At 42.7% G+C, this 20,000-nt stretch overlaps 1 protein-coding gene across 2 annotated transcripts in view; it reads right to left on the bottom strand.

The window, feature by feature from the left end:
* The window catches only part of LOC143041434 (hemocyte protein-glutamine gamma-glutamyltransferase-like), a 120,980-nt gene that overhangs the window by 28,147 nt on the left and 72,833 nt on the right, over window positions 1-20,000 (bottom strand). The gene's annotated exons all lie outside the window — the stretch shown is intronic.

The raw sequence follows: 20,000 nt of genomic DNA, 5'->3' as shown, positions 1-20,000 counted from the left end.
CCTTGTAAGAGGGTTTGCCAGCCAAACCATACACCCACTCTAGACCCATCCAACACCCCTCTATCTTAGCTACCTGTGGAAGAAGGATCATCGGGTCAGACGCAATGCAGCAAGACACAGCACCTCCACAGTAGGACTCAACAACCGAGGCTGGTTTACCGTCACAGGTTCATTTACATGGCGACCTTCTTCCTGTATACAGTTATATCTTACTTTCTCTCTTCCTTACTCGATAGACATTCCTCTCGTACTCATATCCCCCTTCACCCCCATCCATCCATTCTATTCAAGGTCTTCCGTCAAGTTCACTCCATCCACCTCTGCCTTCCACCCTTTTTCTGCTAATCTTTCCTCCCTTTTTCTTTCCATGTGTGTTAAATATCACAGTATTCTTTCATCAAACCTATCTGCCAGCTCCCGTTCCATCCCCCACCTCTCCTCCTCACCTCATTCCTCATGCTATCGACCCTCGGAACATCCACCATACTTCTCAAACATTTCATCTTAAACTTATTTAAAATTCTTCTGTCACCCATAAGTCATATCTCAATGGACAGCAAAGAGAGGGTAGAAGCTAAAGATATAAAGAGAAAAAGAGCTAAAGAGCGAGCGAGCCTCTTTAAAGAGCTGACGAGTTTAAGCTAAAGAATTGAAGAGTTAGAGGGGGTTTCCACGATCTAACGATTCGTCGAAAGCGGTTCGACAGACACGTGTTTAAAGTGATGTGTGAACGTGTGAACGGGGTATTTGGTTGTCGAACACGTTGGTTAAACCCCAAGTACCCCGTTCACACGTTCAGACATCACTTCAAACACATGTCTGTCGAACCGCGTTCAACAAGATAAAGAGATAAAGGGCCAAAGATTTAAAGAACGTCGATTTGACCGTGACCCAAATGTAGCCTCCTGCAGTGACGAAAAGAGTGACTTTGAGAACATACGGGACCGGAAGCCGAGCCTCGACGCGTGACGTCATCGGGGGTAGTCAGTCATCACCAGCTGGCGAACCGCAGACGCGATTCCGTTGTCGAAACCCGAAGTTACCTCAGGGAAAGTCATAATTATTTTTACATAATACTATGAATGTGTGTCCGAACGTGTGTGTGTGTGTGTGTGTGTGTCTGTTAATTAAAAATTCTCCAAGAAGTAAAGAAGGATGTATTTATAACATACCATATAAAAACTGTGATTTTATTTATATAGGCCAAACAGGCAAAGGCCTAGAAAAAAGAATAGGCCACCATAAATATAGTATTAGAACGGGGCAAGTGTCCAGTGGATTATTTGTCCACCAAAGGGATTATGGTCATAATATTGACTGGGGAAATTCTAAAATAATTACTTCTTGTAATAATATTATAGATAGAAATATTATTGAATCTTGTTTTATAAAAATAAATTTTGGAAATAACATGAACTTGAGTTTGGGTTTATTTAAATTGGACAATTTTATTATTGACAAAATTGTGTGTGATAAAATGTAACAAGGGACCTCTCCGAGTATCCTTGTCTTCTTATGTATTTATTGTTTCTTTCTGTATTGCTTTTTTGTACCTTTGAAAATGTCTAAATAGACGAAAACGTTCGGTATCTGTTTTTTCAATTTCCCGGTGGTTTCTGCAAAAATAGTTTATCACGTGTGTTTTGTGATTTCTTTGCATACACACACACACACACACATATATATATATATATATATATATATATATGTATGTATGTGTGTGTGTGTGTACGTGCACGTACGCACACACACATCTGTCGATAAGAACTCCATTCACGCCCTTGTAAGACATGAGTGACCGACACCGAGATTCTGTCGACCAGAATCCGTCCCTCGGTCTTTCCCTCGAGGCCCTAAGGTCTCCCGATCAGCCGGCGTCAGTTATGGGCCGAGAGCCAGCACCCCCCCCCTCCAACCTCCACTTATCCTCAAGGTGTCTGGCAGAACCTTCCTGACGAAGGTCTGCGGATGATACACGCTGGGGTCCTTATCGAACTCGCGTTAAGTTCTTCGTGTTTTTCGAAGTGGGACTTCGGGTTATCCAGACTGACACTCTCTCTCTCTCTCTCTCTCTTTCTTTTGGGGGGTTGCCGATAACTACCCCCACTCCCTCCCTCCCCCTCCTCTTTTGCCTCTCCACTACATAGTGTAAAACATACATACAGTACATACATACATTCCCCACGTGCATACGCACATACATACAAACCTACATACACACGCATGGTATATACATACAGTACATACATACACTCCATACAATACATAAGCAGCACATGCATACAATACGTACATACATATACAAATTCAATAAATACAATAATACATAAATACATACACATATACATACAGACAACCATCAATACGAGCGCGCACGCACACAAACACACACACGCGCGCGCACACACACATACACATCGACACAGCAGGGATAGTGGTTCCGGCCTGTGATCGACAGCTACTGCATTCCCGAGTGAGAGCCAGGATATGGCTCCGATCTATGGAGGATAGTACAGTCCATCGTTAATGATACTATCACTACTTTTACCATTACTGCCATAATCACTACTACTACTACTACTACTACTACTACTGGTGATGCTTCTTCCTGCTCCTCCTCCTCTTCCTCCCCCTCCTCCTGCTGCTGCTTCTCTGTCTCCTTCTCTTCCTCCTCCTCTTCGTATTCCTATTCCTCTTTCCTCTTGCTCCTCTTCCTCCTTTCCCTCCTCTTGGTTCTTCTCCCTCCTACTGCCTCCTCTTCCTTCGGTTCCTCAACTTCCTCTTCCTCCCCCACTACTACTACTACTACTACTAATTATAATACTAATGGACAGAATTGCATTCCCTTTCCTCTCTACAATCCCTCTTCTTAGAGTCAATGACTGACAAGCTTGTTTTCACAGGCAGCTTCTATCGCAGAGGAAAAACAGATAAAACAAAAATAATTATCGCCACTGGTCGTATGACGAGACAGCAAGATGCAAAACGTGTTTCTGGTAAGAATCCAAACCACAAAAAAAAAAAAAAAAAAAAAAAAAAAAAAAAAAAATTAGGGGTACCCCCCTCCCTCCCGCCCTCCACTTCCCTTCCCGGATTTTGACGATGTTCTGTCCCTCTCAAGGGTTCTTACAACAACGTCTAAGGGTAATTTGGACCTTCTACAAGCACCGGGATTGCCTAACCGCAGTCTCAAGTGCCCACAATGCAACGCTTAAACATTAAAACGGGGGACTTGTGCGTGTGTGTGTATTCACAAATATGAACAGTGATTTACGCCTCTAGACGCTTACGTCCTTAAAAGATGTCCTTTTAAATCGTTGTGACAATATAGTTTGAAAAAAAATACTCAAGCAGTTTAGAAATAGAAATAAAAACTACTTAAAACAATACAAAACAATTTAAAATAAAATACAAAAGGCAGGTTCGAAAAAAATAGGTTAAAAATAAACATAAAAAAAATATAAACTAAATAATAGCCTAGATCTACGTATACCATGTTTGTTCACTCACTTGGGGGCGGAGCCTACGCGTGACGTCAAGTCGCTGTACCAAGACATTCTTGCCCGAAGCGAACAAGTTTAATACATTTTAACGAGTTTCCTTATCTACTCATTCGAAGCCGCTTGTAACATTAGAAGCTAACGACATAAATCTAACAGTTTCGCTTTGTATTCACATATTCATTAATTCCCACAAACAACTCAAGAACAAGGAAAACGTACTTCATAACGAAAAAGTTTCGAATGTTTTGCTAACCTCATTGCCTGTAAGAATGCAAACATGTTCTCAAATTTGAGACTTTCTTTATCTTATAATTCTAAGATAATCGTAAGATGTACTGGAAGGTAGTTGCGTTTATACAAGTTAACAATTCCTTCTAGAATAGAAACAGTAGACATTTCTTATCTGATAACAATTCTAGGAAGATAAACTGGGCTCTAGATTTAAGAAGTAAATAGGCACGGACTGGTTTACCAATAGAATGGTTAACGAATGGAATTAGTAACCATCTAGTTAGTGAGCGCTGAAACTATCGATTGTTTTAAGAAAAGGTTAGACAACTTTATGGATGGGGATGACACGTGGTAATGGACATGGAACTGTCTAGTGTAGGCCTTACGGTCTCTTGCAGTCTCCTTCATTATTATTTTGGTTTGATGGCTGGAGATTTTAATGAGGTTTGTGGTTCACACTCTCAGAAACAATGAGATATTTTGCGTGCGTGTGTGTGTGTGTGTGATTCACCATGGTCTTGGATCATGTGTTAGACTCGTGATCGACAGCTATTTCCTTCCCAGAAGAGAACTCAGAATTCATATATAACCGATCTATGGATAATGCTGTAACCTTACACAGACATACATCCAACTCCCCGCCAACGAGAGTTGGAGTAACAACTCGTAGCGCAGCGATACTGAAATTATTTCAGTCCTCGGCGGGATTCGATCTCGGACCGCCGTAGTGACGGCCGGGAACTCTACCGAGCTACGAGTTTGTGTGTGTGTGTGTGTGTGTGTGTGTGTGTACGCAAATACCTAAATTCATATTCAGTACAAATTCTCGCATCAACTCCCGTGCAAGCAAAGACGCACATCACCCGTGTATAGCGTTCGTCTGTTATCTTCGCCACGCTCGTTATTCCTTGGTTCTCGACCTCGAGCGAGGTCACGTGACGTCACGAAAGGTCACGGGTCACTCATAAGCCTAGTCGTCAAAAAAGAAAAAAAGAAAAAAAAAGGCTTCATCAAGATCTTTATCTCTGAAATTTTCCTGAAAGAGGGGCAATAAATTGCTAAGCTTTCAGGACTAAGGGTCATTAAGTTGTCTGTGTTGATGTATGAAATATATTAAGTACGGTCCGGGCTCGACACATGTACTCGTTGATGCATCGTCGCGTAAATGCAAAACGCAAACAGAAAGTATCAAAGTCTCGTTTCAGATTTCGTTATTTTATGTGCCACTCAGGCCTCAGCTGAACTAGCCTATCTCGCGAACAAGTGTTTAGATTTTCTTTAACCATTTTCGTAATCTATGTTTCTAAGCTTTCTTCATTAACCCCATTTTTCCTAATTCCTTCGCATATTTTGTCGCGATTAAATTTAAGCGTTTTCACAATCTAGAGCTAAATCTAATTTATCCTAAATTTTATTTTCTTTAATCATTTTCGTAATCTATGTTTCTAAGCTTTCTTCATTAACTCCATTTTTCCAAATTCCTTCGCATATTTTGTCGCGATTGAATTTAAGCGTTTTCACAATCTAGAGCTAAATCTAATTTATCCTAAATTTCATCCCCTATTTTGTCTTAGCAAGATTTTTCATTTATTTTTTAAATCCAGAAGCCTAAATTAACACCATTTACCCAAATTTCAACGCTTATCTTGTCCTACGTGGAAGACGCATTCTTGGGCCTGTGTCACACTGAGCGGCGCCGCCGGATGCGGCCAGATGATGTTTTCAACTTCAATCAGCTTAATAAAATCACCTAGCGACAGCAGCCACAACTTGATGTAAGAACGACCACCATCTCCCGCCCCCCTGCTTCAGACACTCTCGTAAAACCTTTCGAGTCTAAGGACTCCTAATAAGGGAGACTTTGCTGTCGACGACATAAGGCCGCAACGGCGCCGCCGGGCAGTGTGACACCGGGCTTAGAATATACAAGTAAACGAACCTAGCGATTTTTTTTTTTATCTAAAACATGAACTGGCTTCAAGTAAGATTAAATAATAATTATGGTCAAAATGGAGGAGGGGGTTATTATTATTATTATTAATTATTACTATTATCAATTACTATAATTACTATTATTATCAATTATTATTATTAATTATTACTACTATTATTATTATTATTAATTTTCTTCGAAATACAATATGGGGCACAATGCCCTTCTACTCTCATGATGGGAGAGTTTACATTGATGTAGGTAGAAACAAATTCTCCACCCACGTAGTCAATTAATAAAGATAAATAGATAAAAATCACGAACTTCAAGCTAATCCTAACAATCTTGTCAATCACGAAATCAACGAATAAAAATAAGCAAAAATAGAAAGATAAATAAATAATATTATTGGGAGACAATAGAATATAGTAATGTTAATTATCTTAAAACTAGTTTATATAAAAACTTAATATATTGTAATATAATTCAAGTAATTGTTTCATTTATAACGTCCTGTTAATGCATTCAAATATTTATTCATTTTTCATTCTTCTGGATTTGAACTTGTTACGGACCAAAAGGTCGCCTCTTCTTCCCCCTCCTCCTTTTCCCTCTCCTATCCTCTTCCTCTCCCCACCTCCCCCTCTTGGTCTCAGCTCTTAACCTCTCCACTTTGCCCCCCTTACTCCCCCCACCTCTTATCCCCCCCCCATTCACCTCCCACCCCCCTCCCCCTCTACTTCAACTTGAAGGAGTGTCATGTTAGCAACAAACACACACGGGTCACGCGCGCGCACGAACACACACAGACAAAAAAAAAAAAAAAAAAAAAAATTGGAAGTGGCGACCTCGCAAGGATAAAAGAAAAAACAATTACGCAGAAAAAAAAAAAAATGGTACTCCACTTTTCCCAGTCCTTTAGTCACTTCACACATTCCTCGTCGTCGCCATGTCCTCCTCCTCCTCCTCCTACTTCTCTCCTTCCTCTTCGTCTTCCTCCTCCTACAGTCCTTCTCCACTTCCAACACATCCTACTGCTTCTCTTCCTCTTATTGCCCTGCTCCTCTTCCTACACCACCTTCTTGTTCTCTTCCTACACCTCTTCCTTGTTCTCTTCCTACGCCTCCTCTTCCTACGCCTCCTCCTCTTCCTACACCTCCAAGTCCTGTTCCTATAACTCCTCCCCCTCCTCCTACATCTCTTCCTATACCTCCTCCTCCCTTAATGCAATCCTCTGCCCCCAATCCTGCCTCGCAATCAGGAGGACCCGGGTTTGAATCCCCAGTGCCTACCAGCGTTTGCTGCTTCTCGTCCGAAGGTGGCTCAGCGCCTCGTGGTGTAAAAACTTTACTATAACTTTACTATTTTGACGATTATTTCTTATATATATACATATATATATACATATATATATATATATATTGCAGACGCTCTCTGCGACGATCACCATCGTTTTTTAGTCTCACCGACCATCATCGCTTGTCGTTGGGGGGACAAGAACAGGGTCACCGAGTGCCCCCGAGTCCTTGGGCCTACTTGACACTGTTCTATTTTACGATCGTGAAATTACGAAGAATCCTGGACTTGACGTGAGTCAGAGGGAGGGAGAGAGGAGGGAGAGAAAGAGAGGAGGGAGAGAGAGGAAGGAAAGGAGGAGAGAGAAAAGGGAGAGAAAGAGACAAGGAGAGAGAGAAGAGAGGAGAGATAAGGAGAATGGAAAGGAGAGAGGAGAGGAGAGGAGAGAAGGCGAGAGGAGGGAGGAGAGAAGAGAGGAAAGGAAGAGGAAGAAAAACAAGACAAAAAGGATACGAAAAAGAAGACAAAAGAGAAAAAGCATAGGATAAAAAAGCAATAAAATGAAATAAAATTAAATTAAATAAAATAAAACTCTGGTGGTCTGTCTCCTTCCTATTCCTCCTGACGCTAAACTATTTTAATCATCTTTGTGTGACTCACACACACACACACACACACACACACACACACACATGCACACACACACATGCACACACACACACACACACACACACACACACACACACGACTTGATGGCTCAGTTGCTAGAGTTCCTGGCCGCCACTACGGCGGTCCGGGTTCGAATCCCGCCCAGGGATGAAATAATTTCAGGATCGCTGAGCTGCGAGTCGTTACTCCAACTCTCGTGAGCGGGGAGTTGTGTGTGTATGTGTGCGTGTAAGGTCACAGCATTACCGACAGATAGGTCATATATGAGCTCTGAGCTCTCTTCCGGGAGGGATATAGCGGTCGATCACGAGTCCAACACGTAATCCAAGACCATGGTGAATCACACACACACAGTAACCAGATATTTAGTTTAAAATCAAGAAATTTGATGACATTCGTAAGCATACAGAAATCAGTAGGTGCCTGGTTTCTCAACACTAAAATCTGTCATCAGATTTTTTTTAATGTTAAGAAATACGTTAATAATCTTTTTTTAATGTTCAAAAATCTGTCACATTTTGTGTACGTTTAGATTTTTTTTTTATATTCATTGACTTTTCAGAATTATTTTCATCATAATTTGTTAACGTTTAGAAATCTGTTGAAAACAGATTTGCTAACATATGGAAATAATTTCATCAAATTTTATTTACCTACAGAAATCAGTTTATAACATATCTGCTAATATTTAGAGATATATTGAAAACAGATTTGTTAAGATTTAGAAATCTGTTTATTACGTTTTCTTTACGTTGTCTTTCAGGTTTGCCAATGTTGAAAACTGATTAGAAAACGGACGATCACGAACTCATTATACGTCATTTTTTTTTTTTTCTTTTTACAATTAATCACGCTGGTGGTCATTTTTATCGTTACATTTTTGCACGCGACTAGAGGTGTGTAAAAAATAATATAAAATGAAATGGAATAAAATAAAAGTCAGAAGACCCAAGGCCACACCTGGAGATGGATGATGAAATATTGATGCTTGATGATTGATGACGATGGTGATGGTGATGATGATGATGATAACAATAATAATAATAATAATAACAATAATAATAAAGGGAAACAAGATGAAAATCTAAAAAATATATATATATATAAATAAAAACAAATATAACAAACATATAAAAAAAATTATTTCATAGATGAGAAAACTTCCCGGCGGGGTGTCATGTAGCCGGCGACCATATGACGCTGACACCAAACGATGAGAGAGAGAGAGAGGAGAGAGAGGAGAGAGAGAGAGCGACAGAGAGCAAGAGAGAACGAGAGAGATCCATTAGTTTTAGTGTTAACGAGGATAAAATATTAAAATGTTTTAGACTTGGAGAAGGTGTTTGACACGATGATCGCTCACGGCGGCGTCAGAAAGGATTCCTCTGGCATCTGGCACCAGCAATCTTGGCGACAAGTCACTGCGTGCACAGGAGTGCCTCACGGGACGTGGCACCAGTGTATTTTGGCCGGAGAAGAGGAGGAAGAAGAGGAGGAAGAAGAGGAGGAGGAAGAAGGAGGAGGAAAAAGAGGAGGATGAGGAAGAGAAGGAAGAAGAGGAGGAAGAGGAGGAGGAAGAAGAGGAGGAGGATGAGGAGGCAGAAGAAGAGGGAGGGGGAAGTAGGAAGAAGAGGAAGAAGATTAGGATGTGAAAAAAAGATGAGAAAGAAGATCAGGAAGAGAAAAAAAGAAGAGAAAGAACAAGAGGAAGAAGAGAAGAACGAAGAAGAGGAAGAGAAGGAAGAAGTGAAGAACGAAGAGGAGGAGGAAGAGAAAGAAGAAGAGAAGGAAGAGGAAAAGAACATGAAAAGGAGAAAAAGAAGAAAAAGAAAAAGATGAAGAAGAAAAGGAGGAAGGAGGAGGAGGAGGAGGAGGAGGAGGAAGAAGAAGAAAAGAACAGGAAAAGGAGAAAAGAGAAAAAGTAAACGAAGATGAAGAAGAAGAAAAGAAAGAGGAGAAGGAGGAGGAGGAGGAGGAGGAAGGGGAAGAAGAAACAAGATGAACCAAAAGGACGTCGGAGAGGATCGCGTCCCAGCTACTCATCTTCAAAGCACATCAACCTCCAACCTCCATTTGGAGGTGCAGCCCTGAGGGGGTGGGGATGGTCTGATAAAGAGGAGGGTGAGAGGAGGTGGAGTAAGATGGGAGAAAAGGAGGAGGAGGAGGGGGAGGGGGAAGAGGAGGGGGAGGGGAGGAGGAGAGGGAGGAGGAGGGTAGGAGGAGAGGGAGGGGAGGAGGGGGAAGAGGGAGGGGAGGAGGAGAGGGAGGAGGAGGTAGGAGGAGAGGGGAGAGGGAAGAGGAGGAGGTAGGAGGAGAGGGAGGAGGAGGAGGAAGAGGGAGGGGAGGAGGAGGAGGTAGGAGGAGAGGGAAGAGGAGGAGGTAGGAGGAGGAGGGGAGAAGGAGAGGGAGGAGGAAGAGGTGGGAAGAGGAGGAGGAGGAGGAGGAGGAGGAGGAAGAGGTGGGAGGAGGAGGAGGAAGAGGTGGGAGGAGGAGGAGGGTGGGAGGAGGAGGAGGGTGGGAGGAGGAGGGTGAGAGGGAGGAGGAGGAGGGAGGGGAGGGGAAGAGTGTGTTTACAACCTGCCCCCAAGGAGGCTGATACATAAGTTGGAGGAGGAGGAGGAGGAGGAGGAGGAGGAAGGCGAGGAGGAAAAGGAAGAGGAGGAACACGAGAAGAAGGAGGGGGAGGAGAAGGGGGAAATTAGGAGGAGGAGGAGGAGAAAGAAAAGTAAGAAGACGAGGAGGAGGAAGAGGAAGAAGAAAAGTAAGAAGACGAGGAGGAGGAAGATGAGGAGGAGGAAGAGGAGGAAGAAGAGTAGGATGAAGAGGAAGACGAGGAGAAGGAAGGGAGGAGGAAAAAGAGAAGAGGAGGAGGAGAAGGCTGAGGAAGAGCCTGAAGACGAGTAAGAGGAGGAAGAAGAGGAGGAGGAGGAGGAGGAGGAGGAGGAGGAGAAGGAGGAGGAGGAGGAAGACGAGTAAGAGGAGGAAGAGGAGTAGGGGTAAGAGATGTAGTCAACCTACCCGGGGTTATTTTTGCTCAATGTTAGCAGTAACGACCCCACGAATCACGGGCGCGAGGAGAGGGGGTGGGGGGGGGCGCCGCTGGGAAAACTCTCTTACCAACGCCGCCTCCTCTTCGCCCTCAGGTGCCTCCCGAAGAAGAAGAGGAAGAAGAGGAAGAAGAAGAGCCAACAAGGATGCACCCACCCTCTCTCTCTCTCTCTTTCTCTCCTTATCTTCCTCTGTCTCTCTGCCTCCGCCTGTTTCTCTCTCTCTCGCTACCTGTTTCCTTGTCTGTCTGTATTTCACTCTATCTCTCCTTATCTCTTTCTCTCCCTTTCTATTGGTTCCTCTCTCATATTTCTCCCTTTCTCTTCATTTCTTTCCTTTTCTCTCTCTCTCTCTCTCTCTCACACACACACACACACAACCTCTCCTTTGCCCCATAACCCGTGAAGGCCTAACAAGCTTTACCACTCCTAGTATTCTTGTTCCTTCTTGGCATCCTGCCCTTAGAGCTCTGCCCTTGACCCTCAAGTTGACCCGTGTTGACCTTTGTTGCCAAGTCTACAGCGGGCGAGTGCGACTCCCGAAAAAAAAAAAAAAACTTCAGAGGGCGCTAGTGAGTCCCTCCCCCAACTCTTTTATGACCTCGCCGGCCCTGGGATGTGCCGGTTAGCGGGCAGGGTTAGTGGTAGTGTTTAGTGGAGGGAAGTTAGTGGTGAGGACTGGGCATCACTAAAACTCGTTGGTCAGTGCACGCACGAGTCCCGGACCTGTTCTAGTGACCATATCCAGATTCCCAGACGAACCGGTGAAGCAGCATTTTCTGTTTTTGTGCAGGTCCAATATCCGGTGCAAGATCTCTGCCACCGTTCTTTCCACCACTACCACCACTTACACCACCACCACGCGTCATCACTTGCCTCCCCCAATGTCCCATTAACACCTTAAACGCTACTCACCAATAGGTGCGGTCCCAGGAGCCGATGCCTAGTCTCCGGACTGAGCCCAACACTTGTATCTACATATATATCACAAGGCTTCTTCCCACTTATAAGGGAGGTAGCCAGTGTACATATATACATTATATGTGTGTGTATGTGTGTGTACACAACAAACGCACACAGCATTACATCCACATATACAGTTATACATTACAATGAATTATACAATTAAATATTATCCTTGCATAAGAATGCGTAGTGCTGTAGACCTGTAGGCACTAGCCCCTGATTTAAGGGAAATTTACTGCCAATTATGTAATTATGTGAACAGAATTACATACTCAGACGCTTCGCATTTTCATTCCGTTGCCTTGTGGGAGTAGAGAAGAATACTTATAAAGATTGGGAGAGGGGGGAGGAGCGAGGAAGTGAAGGGGGAGGGAGAGAGGGAGAAGGGGAAAGGGAGATGGAGAGATATTTAAAGCAAAGCGAGGAGCTCACGCCGTGAGACGTTTATCGTTTGTTTTCGTCCAGAGGAGAGTGGCAGTCACCGGGGGTGGGGAGACTGCTGTTGAGATTCGAACGCGGGACTACGTATTACGAAACAAGATCTAAACCACAGCAGCAGAATATTTCAGTCATAACCAGAGCTTCTATCCATGGGGGACAGCATCGCGCTGAAGAAGTGGACTCACACAGGAGAGAAGCTGAAGGAAGAGGCAACGGCAAGGAGGGACAACTGAATGTAATCTATTCATTTATTAATTCATTTATATTTTATATTTTAGCAGCTCTATTTATTTATTCATTTATCTCTTTATTCATTTGTTTATTCGTTTTTGAGCGGCACGGAAGTTTATTTTTCCATTCATTTATCTATTGTTTGAGAGGAGAAATACAGTCTCAGTGATTAATTACTAAGTCTGGAGTGTTCAGAAAAAGGCAGGAACAATCAAGAGAAAAATTGTGTGGGCTTAAATGTTCCCCCCGGACAACATTCTTATGTAAATATGCAGCACCTCTGTGTACATTGCTAATTGTCGTAGTCGTACACGTGCACGTAGTGCATGTACACACGCACGTACACACACAATATGGATTAGTTTCGATGATATACCACAAGTTAACACCATAAGCTATTTCAAAACTTGAGATGATAGCTGAACCCCACGAGTATAGCTCCTTTCCTATATAAAACAATTAGGTAAAGACACGCACACGTGCACACGCACACAATGCAGTTTCCAATAGAGATTAATAAATACTTGGAATAGCTTAAGCTCAAGCTCTAACAATAAATTAATTCAAATCTAATTATGATAACTGGTTATCAAGAATATAAATGAAGTTGGTACTGTACAGGAATTTGAGGCTACGTATGATGCATTGTGGAGTAGGGGACGGGACCCCCACGAGCGTTGCTTCTTTTCCGATATAATACAATTAGGCAAATAAACACACACACACCTCGTGGCGCTGTGGTTAGAGTTCTCGCCTGCCACTAAGGTGGTCCGGGTTCGACTCCCGCCCAGGGCTGAAATAATTTCAGTATCGCTGCGCTGCGGGCTGTTACTCCAACTCTCGTGGGCGGGGAGTTGTGTGTGTGTGTGTGTGTGTGTGTGTGTGTGTGTGTGTGTGTGTGTGTGTGTGTGTGTGTGTAAGGTCACAATATTACCCATAGATCGGTCATACGATCTCTGAGCTCTCATCCGGGAGGATAATAACTGTTTATCACGAGTCCAACACGTGATCCAAAGACCATGGTGAATCACACACACATTTTGACGTTTCTTTCAGCTGAATAAAATCAACTGGCGGCAGCAAATTGAAATGTTGAGTATAAAATATATTGACATCACATAGTTAACAACCATAACCAGTTTGTTCTGAAATGTATTTTTGACAGATACAATCCGACAAATGAAATGTGACCACTCGTTTCAATAGAATTCGTTCATTATCTTAGACAACGCACGCTCTTGACCGAACCTTTCGGAACCAAGTCGCAATATATCTAATGCACGTCCGAAAATCTAAACTGTAATTTAGGAGATACATCAAATATACATTTTGGAATATATCAACGTTGTTGCAAAATGTTTCGTTCATCTTCATTTGAAAAAGACGCTCTTGTCCGAACCTTTTCGAAAACAGTCTAAACATATCTAATACGCGTCGGAAATTCTAAACTGTAGTTTAGGAGGAGATACGTCAAATGAACAAATTGGAACATACTCGTTGCTGAACGTTTCGTTCACCACCACTTTAAAAAGCCGCTCTTGTCCGAAACTTTTAGAAAAATAGTCTCGACACATCTGGAAGAGGGAGGAAACGCTCATTGAAATCAAGACTTCAACAAAACTCTTTGTTGGGTTTGGGAAGTCAGAAGCTGCTATTATTGCATCAACACACTTTTTTTTTTATCCTTTAAGAATACAGTAGCCTCTTTCATGGCTCCAAAAATGCTTAGGATCCATTGCAGACTTAATGAGGTTAATAATTCGATTCACAACAAACATTAGAATCAGTCAAGTATTTAGTATGTCATCTTCAGTAACCGGTGCTTCTATCCTTGGGAAATACCTAGAGTTGGTCAAACAGAGATTTAAAGACCGTATCACACTGGGCTATTTTTCCTCCAACCTCCAACTAATCGGCGGTACCACCAACCTTCAGAACTTTTTCCGCCGTCAAGTCACTACAGCAAAATATATTTTGTTTTCTCAACAATTTAAATGTCATTTGACGTGCTGACGGAAATTTCTTTTCCTCCAGCATATCAGATTTCTTACCGTAAGCTGGAAATTTCCTCCAACAGTCGAGGGAAAATATTTCCCAGTGTGATAACGCCATCAGGTGGGGGGGATGGGGCTGAAGCGGAGAGGAATTAAGTTAACAAAAGTTAAGAAAGGAAGTTGAGTTAACGAAGGAAGTTAAGTTAACGAAGGAATTTAAGTTAACAAAAGGAATTTAAGTTAATAAAGGAATTTAAGTTAACAAAGGAATTTAAGTTAACAAAGGAATTTAAGTTAACAAAGGAATTTAAGTTAACAAAGGAATTTAAGTTAACAAAGGAATTTAAGTTAACAAAGGAATTTAAGTTAACAAAGGAATTTAAGTTAACAAAGGGGTTTAAGTTAACAAAGGAATTTAAGTTAACAAAGGGGTTTAAGTTAACAAAGGGGTTTAAGTTAACGAAGGAAGTTGAGTTAACGAAGGAAGTTGAATTAACGAAGGAAGTTGAGTTAACAAAGGAAGTTGAGTTAACGAAGGAAGCTAAGTTAACGAAGGAAGTTAAGTTAACGAAGGGAGTTGAGTTAACGAAGAAAGTTAACAAAGGAAGTTGAGTTAACGAAGGGAATTAAATTAACGAAGGAAGTTGAGTTAACGTAGGAAGTTAAGTTAATGTAGGAAGTTAACGAAGGAAGTTAAGTTAACGAAGGAAGTTGAGTTAACAAACGAAGTTAGGTTAACAAAGAAAGTTAAGTGACTTGCATTCTTTAGAGACTAAAGACGAGTTTCCAATTACAATAGAACGCTGCGTAAGCCGGGTCCGTAGAGGTGTGTGCCGCATCCCGCCCTTAAGACGTTGAACGCTTGACTGTGTAGTACAAATTAATTTTATGGTGTCGACAGGCGATTTTATTTCAGGATAAGGACTAGAAAACTAGATACACATCGTCTTGGTAACCATGTAGTGAGCGCTGATGGTAAAGGACATGGAACTGCCTAGTGTAGGCCTTATGGTCTCTTACAGTCTCCTCTATACTTATGCTCTTAAATTTCAGATTTTTTTTTATGGTTTAAGAAGGAAATAGGGAGGAACTGGTTTACCGACAGAGTGGTTAACAAATGGATTAGACTTAGTAACCAGTTAGTTAGTGAGCGCTGAAACTATCGGTTGCTTTAAGAGAAGGTTAGATAACTTTATGGATAGGGATGACAGCTGGTAAGGGACATGGAACTGCCTAGTGTAGGCCTTAGGGTCTCTTGCCGCCTTGTACAGCGTTGTTGGTGTGTTATGGTAAGTTTCCACTTAGTGCAGTCTATTGACCGAGTGGGGTGAGGGGGGGAAGGGGAAGGGGGGAGTGAGGGGGGAAGGGGGGAAGGGGAAGGGGGGAAAGGGGGAAGGAGGTGAGGGGGAGACGGAGGAGGGGGAGGGAGGGAAGGAGAGGAAGGGGGTAAGGAGGGGAAGAAGGAAGGAGGGGAAGGAGGAGAAGAAGGGGAAGGGAGAGCAAGGGAGAGGGAAAGGGAAGAGGGGAAGGAGGAGAAGGAGTGGAAGGGGGAAGGGGTGAAAGTGGAAAAGGAGGAGGGGGGAAGGAGGGCACAGCGCTTTACCCTCGTCTCGTTCTTGCTGCTGCACAAGGAAGAGGAGCAAGAAGACGAGACAGGCTTAAAGGGAGGAGGAGGAAGGAGGAAGAGGAAGAAGAGGATGAAGGAGGAAGAGGAGCAGAGAGGAAGAGGAGGAGAGAGGAAGAGAAGGAGGAAGAGGAAGAGGAGGAAGAGGAGGAGGAGGGAGGAAGAGGAGTGGGTGATGACGTGGGAGAGTATCTGTACAAGTCTGTGCCACATGTTGGTTCCCCTTAGGCCAGCAGGCCATCTTGTCACGATTATTAAAAATATGTCGGTCTTAGGAGGAAGAGGAGGAGGAGGAGGAGGAAGAGGAGGAGGAGAGAGAAGAAAAGATGGAAGACGAGGAGAAAGACGAGGAGGAGGAGGAAGAGGAGCATAAGGATGAGGAGGAAGAAGAAGAGGAGGAGGAGGAAGAAGAGGAGGAGAGGGAGAAGGAGGAGAAAAAGGAAGAGGACAAGGAGGAGGAGGAGGAGGAGAAGACGAAGATATAGAAAATTAAGATATGGAAGAAGAAGAAGAACGTGAAGAAGAACGCGAAGAAGAAGAGGAAAAAGAAGAAGAGGAAGAAGAAAAGGAAGAAGAGGAAGAAGAAGAAGAGGAAGAAGAAGAAGATCATCCCCCCCTAACACCACTACCACCACCACTCACCACCATCCTTTCTTCCATCACCACAGGACTCCTCACTACGCCATTTTGGTGCAAGACAACACCGCCAACTGGTGACATACTGTCCGCTGTCAAATCTCCCCGCCTGCTCTTCAATTAAGCTGGCGGCACACTAGACTAGCATGCTATTTGGTTTTGCTACTTGGTTTGAAAACAAACTACCGCTGTTACAATATTCTAGACTTCCGTAAGAACATCTCAAGAATGCGTCTAACTTTCGTAATCTAGGTTTAACTTCTTAGTTCGTCACTCAGCTTCTCGCTATACGAGTAATTTGACATTTGGAAATTTGAAAAAAAAAAAAAAAAAAAAAAAAAAAAAACCGAAGTGGTTTCTAATCTGAGTAGCAAAAGCAAGTAGCATGCTAGTGAGAAATGCCTAGTGTGCCACCACTTTTAGTCACAATTTGATGAATCACAGAGATGAACTTGTATGCCTTCCCCATTGCTTAGTTGTGGGTTCGAGTCCCGCACTCCTCTCCTATTCCCAGTAGCAATGACTGTGTTACCTGCCTCCAAACAGTCCTCAAGTCACATAATAGACCAAAGGTGACGGCTTCGGCCGAAGCTACTCAGCGCCTCCTGGCGTAATACGCTCCTCAAATTCCTTATCCGTCTCCTCCTCTTCCTTTTCTTTCCTTCTTTCTCCTTTCTATTCCCTCCCCTTTCCACTCCCTTCCCTTCCTTCTTTTCTATCCCTTAATTTTCGTTTTGCCTTCCCTTCCCTTCCTTTGTTACCTTTCCCTTTTTTATTCCCTTCCTTTCCTTTATATTCCTTTCCCTCCTTTCATTTCCCTTCCCCTCTTCCATCCTCTTTTATTCCGTTCTGTTCTATCAAGTTCTGCTGTTATATTCAATTCATTCTCTTTCCTTTCCTTCTCCCTCTTATTTACCTCCTTCTCTCTCCCTTTACCTTTCCTCCATTACTTTACCTTGTTCTATTCTTCCCCTCCCTTTCCCTTCTTTTCCTCTACCTCAACCCCAACCCCTTTCTCTCTCAACCCCACCAACCCATCCCGCATGAAGTCTTGATTGCATGTCTTGAGCAGTCGATATTTTAAGAACCTCAGTGAATTCCTTATGGACCTGAGTCACGCAGAATTCTTTCATGATTGGAAGTTCTCCTCCACTTAAAGAGGAATGTTGATCCCTATGCCCTGTTATGTGCTTTTGGGGACTGTTCGAACAATCGGGGAGAGGAGTGCGGGATTCGAACCTACAACTAAGCGAATGCGAAACCAACACGCTTCCGATGACGATACCATTGCACTTCTCCCTAAGGAAAGAAGCGCTGGTTATTGGCATTAAAATACTCCCAAGTTCCATTGTTTTGCTTCCCGTCCCTCCAACTTTGGACGCAGGTACACTATTCCTTAAGGTGCTGTACAGGAAATCCCACACCTGAGCCTAATTCACGCACAGTCATGTGCAAAAGTTCTGAACCATCCAGAGTTTTTTTTCCCATGATACAAAATTTAAATTCTTTGACAATTTTTTTCCTTTTTATCCATTCAAGAAAGTCACCCAACTAAGCTAAATACTACATATGACATTATTTCACGTACTCGGTAAAAAACAAATATTGACGTTTTGAGAAGTGTGGCATGAATCAGAACTTTTGTTCGGGATTGTACATTCAAATCGTGTACACCATTCCTATTTACCTATAACAGGTAATTAAACTATTACATCATTACACAATACTATATCACATCACAGTACCCTACACAGGTTGTTAAACCATTACATCATTACACAACACTATCACATCACAGTACCCTACACAATATTACACTATAGTACACTGGACTAAAACACGTCACTAAACTATATTAGGCTGCATTTCACTATATTGGAACTATTATCTTAAACTGCACACTAAATCAAACTATACATACGACACTACGCAATACTTTAAACTATATATACTACATTACACTCGACTAGACTATATAAACTACACTAAACGGCATTAAACTTTACTGCTAAATCATGTTACGTAAGACTGCAATTTATTACACTATAACGATTCACATATGTAAGGACAATTCCGCAAAGACGAAACAATATCACAAAGAACAGCTTATTATAACAATAACAGACCTACGCTACGTGTATTCTTTAAATGGAGGAATTATTGAATAAAAATTATATTCTTGGAGAGTTCTTTATAAAGACTCGATGCCAAAAAGGACCAAAAGATTTCAGTGTACACACACACACACACTATTCGTGGCGCAGTGGTAGAGTTCCCGGGAGCCACTACGGCGGTCCGGGTTCGAATCCCGCCCAGGACTTAAAAAAAAAAATCAGTACCGCTGCGCTGCGAGTCGTTACTCCAACTCTCGTGGGCGAGGAGTTGGGTATGTGTGTGTCCGCGTGTAAGGTCACAGCATTACCCATAGATCGGTCATATATAAGCTCTGAGCTCTCCTCCGGGAGGGAAATAGCTGTCGATCTCGAGTCCAACACGTGATCCAAGACAATGGTGGTAATCACACACACACACACACACACACACACACACACACATACGGTCTACCACCATGGTGAATCACATACACGCCCCCTACCACTACATTCACCAAAAGCCACACCCAAAATGGTCACCTCCACACACACACACGCACACACATACACACACACGCACACACACACAAACACATCCTCATTCTCTACGTGCTCTCCATCACCCTCGTATTCATAGATTGAAATATCTCTTCTTCCTTCTTCGTCCCCTCTTTCCCTCCTATCTCCACATGTGGTACCTCCCTTCGGGCACGCCCTTTTTTGAACCGGCGACACACCCTATGCCTCTTCCTCCTCCTCCTCCTCTTCCTCTTCCTCCTCCTCGTCCTTCCTACCACCATCACCGTCGACACATGCTCTAACTCGCGCTCCATTTTTATCCTATCTCCTCACACGCCTGTACACACGCACACGTGTGTGCACAGATACACACATGTATACATACACAATTCTATATATACTTATATAATCATATACACGGGCTTGTTTATTCTCTACCTCCTGAAGGAAAGATATCAAAAATGAAATTCCGGAAAAAGTTAGATAACTCTCAGAATGCTGTCGCCTTTAACATAACTTGTATCAGAGAAAATTTCCTTCTTTTATAAACAAAATTACACACGCATGGATATATGAATAAATATGTACTTATATACATACATATCCACAATACATGTACATGAATAAACATACACACAAAAACATGTATACACATACATCAGGTCGTCATGACTTGCAGTCCCGTTTCGCGTGTAGTGTACATATAATTATGACGTCACTAGTAACAATGGCGACAACTTCACTTCTTAGTTACCATGTGACAAGCCTTCCGGTGCCGGCGCCAGACAGCCATTTCACGGTCGTCTCCGTGTGCCAA

This window comes from Oratosquilla oratoria, chromosome 31 (genome assembly GCF_046742065.1).
Source record: "Oratosquilla oratoria isolate Oo_2021 chromosome 31, ASM4674206v1, whole genome shotgun sequence".
Lineage (NCBI taxonomy): Eukaryota > Metazoa > Arthropoda > Malacostraca > Stomatopoda > Squillidae > Oratosquilla > Oratosquilla oratoria.
Note: the sequence above shows the minus strand (reverse complement) of the source record. Positions and strands in the feature narration are given on the sequence as shown.